Source organism: Microtus ochrogaster, linkage group LG4 (assembly GCF_000317375.1).
Source record: "Microtus ochrogaster isolate Prairie Vole_2 linkage group LG4, MicOch1.0, whole genome shotgun sequence".
Classification (NCBI taxonomy): domain Eukaryota; kingdom Metazoa; phylum Chordata; class Mammalia; order Rodentia; family Cricetidae; genus Microtus; species Microtus ochrogaster.
In genome coordinates, this window is record NC_022030.1 from 7,377,048 (window position 1) to 7,387,564 (window position 10,517).

Here is a 10,517-nt window from a genome sequence, read left to right on the forward strand (position 1 = left end):
GAAAAACCAAAAAAAAAAAAAAAAAAAATGGAGTCTTACACGAACAACAGCAAAAAATTTAGCAGAGAGGTCACAGGCAGGAATCCTCATTCACAATTTCCTAGTAGTAATTTACAAATAACTCTGTCAGGAGCACAACCTTCACATACACACAAGCATGCATGCACGCATGCATGTGCATGCACACATAAAGCTTTTACAAGGCCATTGGCCAAAAGGGCTATACAGTTTATGCTGGTACCAACCTCATTACTAGTCTTTGGGGCCAAGGGTGGTTGTTTCTAGATATCTTATATATTCCTCATGGTACATTTTACAATATTGCCCCAACTTGTGAATGTTTTCACAACTGACTATGACCTGTGTATTCCCATTGCTGGGCCATTCTAGTCCCAAATAAGTCCTACTGTTCTTTCAAGAACTTCCCTTTGATATTTAAGTTGATAAAGACATGTTCTAAGTACTCATTATACCAGCTTTGTCTTGAGTAAAAGAGGTAAGGGTCTTGACTACTACCAACGCTTGCCACAGACTTCCTGTTTGGTATCAAGCCTACTGTTACCTCCTTCCTTCTGATTTTCATATATATCCGGAGTAAGCTTTCTAAAACTAAAACTAGAACAGGGCTAAAACTGAATCCTTAATTCACTCAATCACAATTCTTTTCATACATATCCAATAAACACCAAATGTACCCATTATAAACCATGATGCTTCCACAGAGAGCCAAATAGAAGACCATTGTCTATCCTTTGACTTTCAGGAACAAGTGTCTGCCTCCCACAGTAACTTAAGGGGCTCTAATTAGTTAGTGAGAATTAAAAATCTGTCATCAGTCACTCTCTGGACAAAGTTGTTCTTTTTTTTTTTTTTTAACCATAGTACAAATATACTCTACTCATAACTAGGAAGAAGCTTTCCTTCTAGGACAGAAGGACGGTAAAAGCTCAACCCCAAACTGGTTCAATCATGTGTATATAAACATTATGGGATCCTTGACTGAAAAGAAAGTCAAGATACTATGTATTTTTACACTTTTTGTAAAAATTATAACTTTAAATCCTTTGCATTTACTGAAAATTTTAAGTTCAACTAATATATTTTTTCAACCTGGCAGTTTTTACCAATCTCTCCTAAGAAACCTTCTATAATTTTCTTACTTTAAATACATATAAACTTGGGGTTTTAGTCTTCGTGTTTTTCAGTGATTCACCAAAGAACAGAAGCGTCATCAGGAACTACAGGGACATGCAATCGTTAATCTACTTGGAAGTGACTAAGTTAACTTGTCAGCACTTTGTAGATGCCAGCAGAAGATAAGAGACTCCTGAGTTTGACAAAGGTCTTTGGACAGCATCAGAGAAACACCATCTTGCAGCAGCCCATTGTGCAATATCTCTAGGTTGGGGCCCAAATATCATACTTTAATTACTTTTAACACATTCTCCTGAATCATATCCAGGAACAATAACAACAACAACAACAAAAAAAAAGCAGTAGGTAAAACCAAGAACACTTGTGTTTGGAAAAGAGAGTCTTTAGGTCATAAGAATGTATGGATTTTAGGTCATCAATTTCGATGAGCGTGTGTTGCTAACATCTGACACTATGAATGCAGGAAACTGCGTGTGTGGTATATGCGAGCTCTCGGAAGCACCTTCCCGGTGATTTTAGCTCATTTGAAACCTTTCCGAATTTGTTTGTTTAAGAAGAGCACATTAAGTGTATTAAAGGAGAGACAGGATAGGTTTTAGTTCTATGAGAACCATGTAGAAAATTGGGACCAACTGGCTGAAGGCTGGGAAGGCTGGGGCCGGAATGAGTGAAATGTCTGCTCCCCCCACCCCCCGTTCTTTCCCACCAATGGGACAGAATGAGGTGTGATTGAGCTGCCCCACCAGCTGCCCACAGGTGGCAATAATTAGAAGAGTCTTACATCACCTGCTCTGAGGATGAGCAGTAGCTAACCACCGAAAGCAGAGCTGAAACTGCTTGGAAAGTGAACCATCTTTGTGTCTAGAGGGAACCAGGTCTCATTTGGTGGCTGGATTCTCAGGGGATTTCTTAGTGAAGTGTCATTATCAACACTCAGGCTCTGGTTTACCACAGGGCATGGCTCTTCGGGAGCCTCTTTAGCAGCTCCTCCCCCCGACCCATCAAGCTGAGAGAGCTGAGGACCATGGCCAATGGGGTGGATGCTCAGTAGACCTTTATGCCTGATGTCCCACCCTGTTCACAACCACAGAGAAGGTTCCAAGAAAAAGCAGATTTCAACACAGGAAACCAGGCCCACCTCCAGAATTACATTGATTTGTATTTCTAACAAGTCCAGAGGTGATGGCTGAAGCCCTGGTTAAGTTCTACTTTAAGAGCTGTTGGTTCAAATGATCACAAGAGCAACTTTCTGCTTTCGTTATTTGTTAAATCCATTTGTCTTGGACTCATTAGAATCACCTAGAAATTTGGCCAACTCTACAGCTCAGCCATCCTCACGTGAGCATCTCTGATGACGCTTACACTTCATGGATGCATCATTAAATGTTGGTAGTGAACAATGTTGTATTGGTGAATGTGGACATTAGGCAAGTCACGAAGGAATGGTTGTGGACATTCAAAGACAAGCCTGTGGGTTCAGGATGAGGAGAGACAGTTGAAGTAGAGCGTGAGAAAAGAACCAACAGGATCTTTGCTCGGTTTGTGCAAAGTGTTGCTGAAACCATCTCAACCCCTTGCCAAGGGCTTTGTTAACCCAGTACTAACCCTGTGGGTAGGAAACAAAAGACTCAACAAAATGCACAGTCTATGTGTTTCCAGGTCAAGGGGCAATGCTGAAAGATCACTTAATGGAACTTAAAGATCACTGAGTAATTTTAACATTAGTGTCCTCAAATACATAATACATACAAGAAGAAGTTCTTTGTTTGTTTGTTCAGTTGTTTTTGTTTCCTCTTGGGTGTGTGGAAAACTTTTATTTAGTTTTGCCCGTAAATAATTAGTCTAGTCTGGAAAACGCAACTGGCTTATTAACTGGACGGAGGAAGGCTGGCAGCCTGCATGTGGGATCCTATGTTATCACATGATGTGGGTACCCCATCATGGATAGATGTGCTTTGTTCTTTCAAGCCATGAAGCAGGACGAGCATTTCATGACTAGATGTGACCATGTCCTTTGGAACTTATGAAAAGTCAAGTGGACCCCATCTTGACACTCACACTGTCGTTTAAAAATGTAACTTGGTGGAGTGTGCACTGCTAAACAGCTTCCTGTCTTTCTAGAACTGGCTGGCTAGGAGATTGTAGGCTCCCAGTTGCCATAAACAGCCCTACCCTGCAGTCTTCTAGCTGCTGCCCCTACCAACCATCCCTAAAGTGTTGAAACAAGTGATTCAGGATTACACTCCCTATCTTCTTGACTCTTCAAAAATCCCCTCTCCTGTCCCTTGTCAGAACACACCCTGGGTCCGCCCTTGGTTGAGTACCAAAAGTGCCATTCCTACTTTTAAACACATTTTTCTTTTGCTCGTGGTATTTCTTCGGGTTGGTAATTCTGTGGCACAGATGGACTGTAGGCTGTTTAGGATCCACTAGCAAGGGGGTTCACTCTGAAAAGGGGACCCATTCGGTCTCTTTCCCAGGTACAGTGATTGTGACCAGGTGTCTGTGCAGTAGGGACTGAGCCCTGTGCAGCTGTCAGGATTGGCACTGTCAGCGTGTTAGAACCTCCCCTTACCTAGAGACGAATCTCTGGGCAAGTCGATGAGGGAGTTTCTAGATTGGGTTAATCAAGGTAAGGAGAGCCACTCTACATGTGGGCGACACCATTGTGTAGGCTGAAGGGCCAGCACTGAATACGAAGCAAGCTGAACACAAGTATTCATCTCTCTCTAAGTCCTGCATGCAAGTGCCACCGCTCCTGCCTCTACCATGGTGGGCTGTACCTTCAAATTGTGAAAGTCAACCTGTCCTCTGTAAGTTGCATTTGTCAGGCATTTTGTCCTCAGCACAGTGAGATAAGTAACCTAGCAGTGTTGACTCGGCAGTGGGGATTCCTTGGTCTGAGCTGAGTAGTCTTAGTACTCTGTCAACCAACGGTCATGACTCGAAAACACCTGGCTTGTTGGCATGCTTTGGAGGGCACAGCTATTTCCCAGGGGAGTGAACACATCTGTATTTGGCTTGGCCTCTATATTCCATGATTTCTCTGTGTGGCCAGAGCTGTGGGCTTCCTGAATATTTCATCTGCCTTCGTGTTTCATCATACAACTCTGTTTCTCACAAAAGAACCCCAAATTAACTGACATTGGGTCCCCTTGTTCCTGTAACTGGAATATGAGAGTTTGTGTTCCTGTGGCTACAAAAGCTAAGGAACGGAGTCCATGATGAGTTCACCCTTTCGGTTGTGCCTAATTCAGAGCCACTGAGAAGGCAGCAGATTGGCATCCTGGAGATCTGTACACCCCTCTCTAAGTACAAAACTCTGCAGTGAGTGAAACAGAGAAAAATGGGAGCTTGCCATTAGAAGGTTTAATTGTACCCCTCTGAACAGGTGGCCAGCTTGTCTCTGAGAGTCGTGGCACGGGCACCCCTCTCCTCTCAGTTTCCGACACCTCCCAGCCATTATTGTCTCTCTCTGTGCAGCTGGGTTTGCATATTCCCAGATCCGCTGGGTAAGATCTGCACATGAAGACAGCAGCCACCCTGCACCATGTGTCCAGTCTACTGTTAGCACGGTGTCTTACTGGTAAACCTCTGCATGTAGGAGCAATCCCTGTGCAACTGCAATTAGTTGTATGGAGACAGATTCATAAGGCTCAGAGGGTAGGAAAAGACCCTCTTCCTCACCCTCCTTTCTCCTCCCTTTTCCACTGAGGTAATTTTATGAGCTGTCCTGATCTTTTGCTAAATATAAACAATTTAAATTATATATTGTGAAAGCAACCATGTTTGGCAGCTGAAGCATTTTGTAGCATCCCCTATCCTGCCGGTGTGCCTATGTTTCCTGTGAGCTATCTGTGATACTGAGGACTCTCCCAGCTCTTTTCTGTACCCAAACCTTCAGTAGGACAAGTCTCCTCACTTGTGGCTTTCTTTTGACAGTTTCTTTTCTTCTTTGAATGGCAGGGACCTTGAGGTCACCTGGAAAGAATGAGGTTGTGTAGGAAGATGGATCTCCTAAACAGAATGAGATTGTGTAGGAAGACGGATCTCCTTGCCCAAGGGTTCCTCAGCTAAGGAGGATTAGCAGTCCCCCAAGAAAGCCTGTGCTCAGTAGTTTTCTCTTTCTCTACTTGGGAGCATCCATCAGTTTTCCTATCAAACTTTACCTGTCTCACCCTCTGCCTTTCTGTTCCTGCTCATCCCTGCTGGCAAGCTGGCCATGTCTTGTCTTCATTCTTTGCTTTTAAGGAAAAACTTGTATGAAGAGCAAGACAGTCATTGCATCTCAGTGTTCTCATGGCTCACAATGGCTTCCATTGCATTAACAGAGGGGTCTGTAGCTGGTCGCTTTATTACTCTATACTCTTTGGGGGCCCCGCCACCCAGCTCTCAAATAAATACACATGGAGGCTTGTTTCTAGCCAGCCTTTCTTCACTTAAATTATCCCGTCTATCTTTTTCTTCTGAGCTTTTGTCTTTCTCTGTTTCTGTATACCTTCCTTTACTTCTTACTCTGTGACTGACTGTGTAGCGAGATGGCGGGCCACTACCATCCTCCTCTTTCTTTTCTCCTTCCTTCTTTTTCTCCTTCAATTTATTCTCTCCGCTTGTCAGGCCCACCTATCCTTTCTCCTGCCTTGCTATTGGCTGTTCAGCTCTTTATGAGACCAATCAGGTGTTTTAGACAGGCAAAGTAACACAGCTTCACAGAGTTAAACAAATGCAACATGAAAGAATGCAACATATCTTTCTATCATTAAACAAATTTTCCACAACATAAGCAGACGTAACAGATTTTAAAATTACATTCTACAACAGGGGCCTACGTGTTTAGTTATTGTAGATGACACTTTTACCAAGTCTCACAGCAGGGGCATCCATCAGACTTCTGGTGTGAAATGCCTGGGTTCCATCAGGGAAGGGGATTTATTTCAGTCACAAGGCCATCATCTTGAGGAGGTCAATATGGCAGGATCCAGTTAAAGGCAGAGAGAGAATGAACACTTGCATACAGATACTCAACCCGCTTTCTCCTTTTTATGCCTCCAGAACCTAAATGTAGGGAATGGTGTCACTTTTTTAGACTGGGTCTTTTCCACATCAATGAACATGGTAAAGATGACCCCTCTTCCCAGCAGTTCACAAACCAGCTTGGTCTAGACAATGTTCCTTTGGGATTCTCTGCCTACCACATTCACTGTATCAATGGCGTGTGCTAGAGCAGCGGTTCTCAACCTGTGGGTCGCAACCCTTTCACAGGGGTCACCTGACACCATCAGGAAACGCTGCTATTCATAATACTCTTCATAACAGTAGCAAAATTACCACTACGTAGTAAAAATGAAAATAATTTTATGGTTGGGAGTCACCACAACATGAGGAACTGAGCTTAAGGACTGCAGCATTAGGAAGGTTGGGAACCACTGCTCTAGAGTTTGGTTTGGGTGGTGTCACGTTCCCTCTCTGTATGACTTAGGGCAAGTATGGAGCTGTCAAGGAAAGACAAGGTCTCTGGCTTAAACCTGACCGACATTTATTTCTTACCAGCACAGAACTAGTCAACAGGTTCTGTTCTGTGAAATCATTCAGGACCCATATGCATGAAGAGATCTTGACCAGGCAGCCCATGGCTTTAGAAACAGAAAAACAGGAATGATTCAAAAGCGACTGTCTTTCAGAGAATGATATGGCATATATACTTGCTTGCCATATCATTCACTTCTATTTGGTGAGAGCTAAAATATGTGAGTTTGCCTAGCTTCAAAGAAGGCTGAAACATATCGCAGGCAGGGTGGCATCAGCCCTAAAAATGATGAGCATGATTTTGGGGGAATGATCGCTGTCTCACATCAGTCTGTTCTGATTCTTGAATATCTCTGCAGCACATGACAATAAATATGCTATAATATAATCCCTTCTATTTTTGCATTTTAGGCAGCTTGCAATTTGTTGCTGCTTAAAATCCTCTTAAAGATATATAGAACACATAGTATATATTATATATCTTACACATAGTAAAACAAACATTTGTACCTGTAATTTATTTTATTTTTAATGAGTATGTGTGTGAGTGCGTGCAAATGAAGGCTAGAGGTGTCCAGTTGTGAACCACCTGACACGGGTGCTTGGGAATTCAGATCCTATGAAAGAGCAGTGCACACTTATAACCACTGGGTCAACTCTCCAGTCCTTCCCCATACCCTGTAATTTTAATAGCTGCACCTAATTTGACTTTTGAGGCTATCCTTCACTCTAAACTTGTCATTCTATTTGGGGGGTTGTGTGTACCTGCTTTCCTATAGTAACACACACAGAAACACATCTTATCAAACTTCTTAGGTTTTGCTGAGTTTTTAAAGATAAGATACTACCTCACTTTTGTTTGATTTTTCTTTTCGGTCTTTTTGAGACCGGGTTTCTCTGTAACTTTGGAGCCTGTCCTGGAACTTGTTCTGTAGACCAGGCTGGCCTCAAACTCCCAGAGATCCTCCTGCCTCTGCCTCCCAAGTGCTGGGACTAAAGGCGTGTGCTGCCACCGCCCAGTTTGAATTTCTTTATGTTCAAAATTTTCATTTTTCCTCATAAATATTTTTAGTTCTTCTTTTAACATTGCCTTGAGAAAGTGTCGCGGGTTTTTCAAGTTCATTAAATTCTGAGAAACATAACATAGTTAGTAGCATGGTGTGAGACGGTGTCATTTCCCATGAGGCTCCTTTTCACCTCTTCTGCATTTCTTTCCCCTTCCCGTCCACATCCAGACACCCCAAAACCAGAACCTTGGGAGAAACACACAGGGGCTTTCCAAGAAAAGGTGTCTGGTTGTGCAGGCTCTGATAGATTCCTTAGGTATTAGTAAACCTTTATTGTAGATAGTATTTTTTGTTTTAGGCAGGTCCCATGTAGCCCATGTTGCTTTTGAACTGTAGCCAAGGATGAGTTTGAACCCATGATCCTCTTGCTTCCACTTCCCAAACACTGAGATTTTAAACATGTGATGATAGGAATTGAATCCAGGTCAGATATTTGTGTACTAGGTAAGCACTCTGCTTGTTGAGTTATAGCCCTAGATGGCTCACACCTGTAGAGCTAAGGGTCCCCAGACACTAAGGTGTCAAATAGGAGGATCAGGGATGAAAAATAAAGAAGGCAAAAGCAATAGTTGGGACTCATGCCAAGCTAGTTTATTGGGAAGTACAGCATCATACTGTTTGCCAGCAGAGTGGGAGATGGCCAAGGTCAGCAGAGAGCTAAATCAAGACACTGTTGGCAATGAGAACCTGGGATAGCTTAGACACAGCCGCCTAAAGATTGATAACCACAACTCGGAGAAAGTTGGGTTCCCAGAAACTGCAACTTTGACTCCTTTGAGACACTTGGCTCCAGCTCTAACCAGTGTTGCCAAGTCCACTCCTGGGCAACGACACAGAACTAAAGTTCCCTTTGCCCTTCTTTCCTGGCCTCTGAGGAGAATGTCTGCCTTCCCACATCTAGCTATAAACAATAAAACCTTTAGATCAAGGCAAGAAAATAGAATTTTTTGCGGGTTGAAAATAAGAGAATTCTCTTTAAAAAAAAAAAACTGAAACCTGAAAAGCTATGTGATCGTAGATGAATGTTAGAAGCACCATTTTAGATCAAATGCACTCTTCAGACAGTCCAGACCCTGCTTCTGATTGATGCCCCAAAGAACAATGCTATGTTCAAACTTCTCAGGAATCAGGTAATAACCAGTTAATGCCTGAAGATTTTACTTTGACATCATTCTCAAGGTTGAAGAATGAAATAAATTATCCTGCTTTGCCTTGGTGTTCCACTGGACTCTCAGGCTTTGCTGGACCCTCTTTGAAGCCTGCATTTGTTTCTCTCGCTTTCCTCTCTCCACTTCGCTCAAGTGCATAAGGTTCTGCCCCTGGAAACAAGGCAGGTCACGTCACTGATGCTGTACACTGACTTCACAAGCCGCCAGAAAGTGTTCTTCTTCCACACTGTATTCTGTGTTCTCTGCTCGGGAGATCGGTTTTCATTACCTCTCTAAATTTCAGGCAAATACTAAAATAAGTAAAAGTCCCCTCCTCCAGATGCTCATCTGATCTAATTTTTCTAGATGAAAAGAAAAATCCTTTTATGTTCCATTACTGGGCTAGAACCTTTGTGTGCGTGAATTACAGTGTGAAATTCCTCCGTAACTTGTAAAAACAGAGTTGAAGCATACAAAAACAAACAGCAGCAGCAACAACAACAATAAGACATGTTGAACCATTGTTGCTGCTTCTCATGATGAAAGTTTGGAGTTGATATTTTCTTTTACTGTCACTTTTAGGGTCAATGGTTTTAAAGGACTAAATTCTATTAAATATGTGTGTAAGGACTTAGCATTATGAAATTAACACCTTTTTTCTAGAAATGTTATTAACATGATTTAGAAAAGGAAGACATACTCTTTGAGATTTCTGAGCTCTGAATACACAGACCATGGAAAGTGATGGCCTGATGTGGCCCTTTCTGTCTGAATATCATGGGAACCACATGTTCAATGTCGTTTCTAAAGGGCCTTTGATTCACGAGAAGAGATAAGTATTCAGAGTGCAGCATGTCTATACAATAGATTAATTTTCCACTCTCAAAAAGGTCATATACTTTTAACATGGTGATGAACATTAAGAACGTTACACTAAGTTTTTTTTTGTAAGGCCGTCAACGAGTAACAAACACTGAGCAATTCTGCTAAAATAAAGTATCTGAAGTAGGTAACCTCAGAAAGCCAAGGTGGCCAACGACTTGATGGAAGTAAGGAAACCCAGTGTTTCTGTCCTGTAAGGCTCAAATTTAAGAGTATGTGGGGAAAATCAGGAGATGGGAGGCAACAATAGCAGTGTGCATGTGTATTGTATGCCTACAATGGCTATGTTATACATATTTTACCACAATTAAAAAAATCAAAATCCTCCAGATTAGGCTAAAATAGCAACCATAACACCTTTGGAATCGAAACTTCTTCTATTTACCTCATTTCCTCCCCAACTCTGGACTGAACTGTGGTGGAAGTGACTAGAGCAGTAAAGAGTTCTGGATTCCGGGCTGGGAATGTAGCTCAGTTGATAGAGTCTTTGAAAGCCTTGAGTTCCATTCCTAGCACTGCAAAACTTAGGGCTTGGTGGTATTTACTTACAATCCCAGCACTCAGGAGCTGGTAACCAGAGAGTCAGAAGTTCAAGGTCATCCTAGGAAGTTAAAGTTCAGCCTGGGATATGTGAGACCCTTCCTCAAAATAAATAAATAAATAAATAAATAAATAAATAAATAAATAAATAAATATTTAATAAATAAATAAATAAATAGAAGAGGGAAAAGTGCTGGAA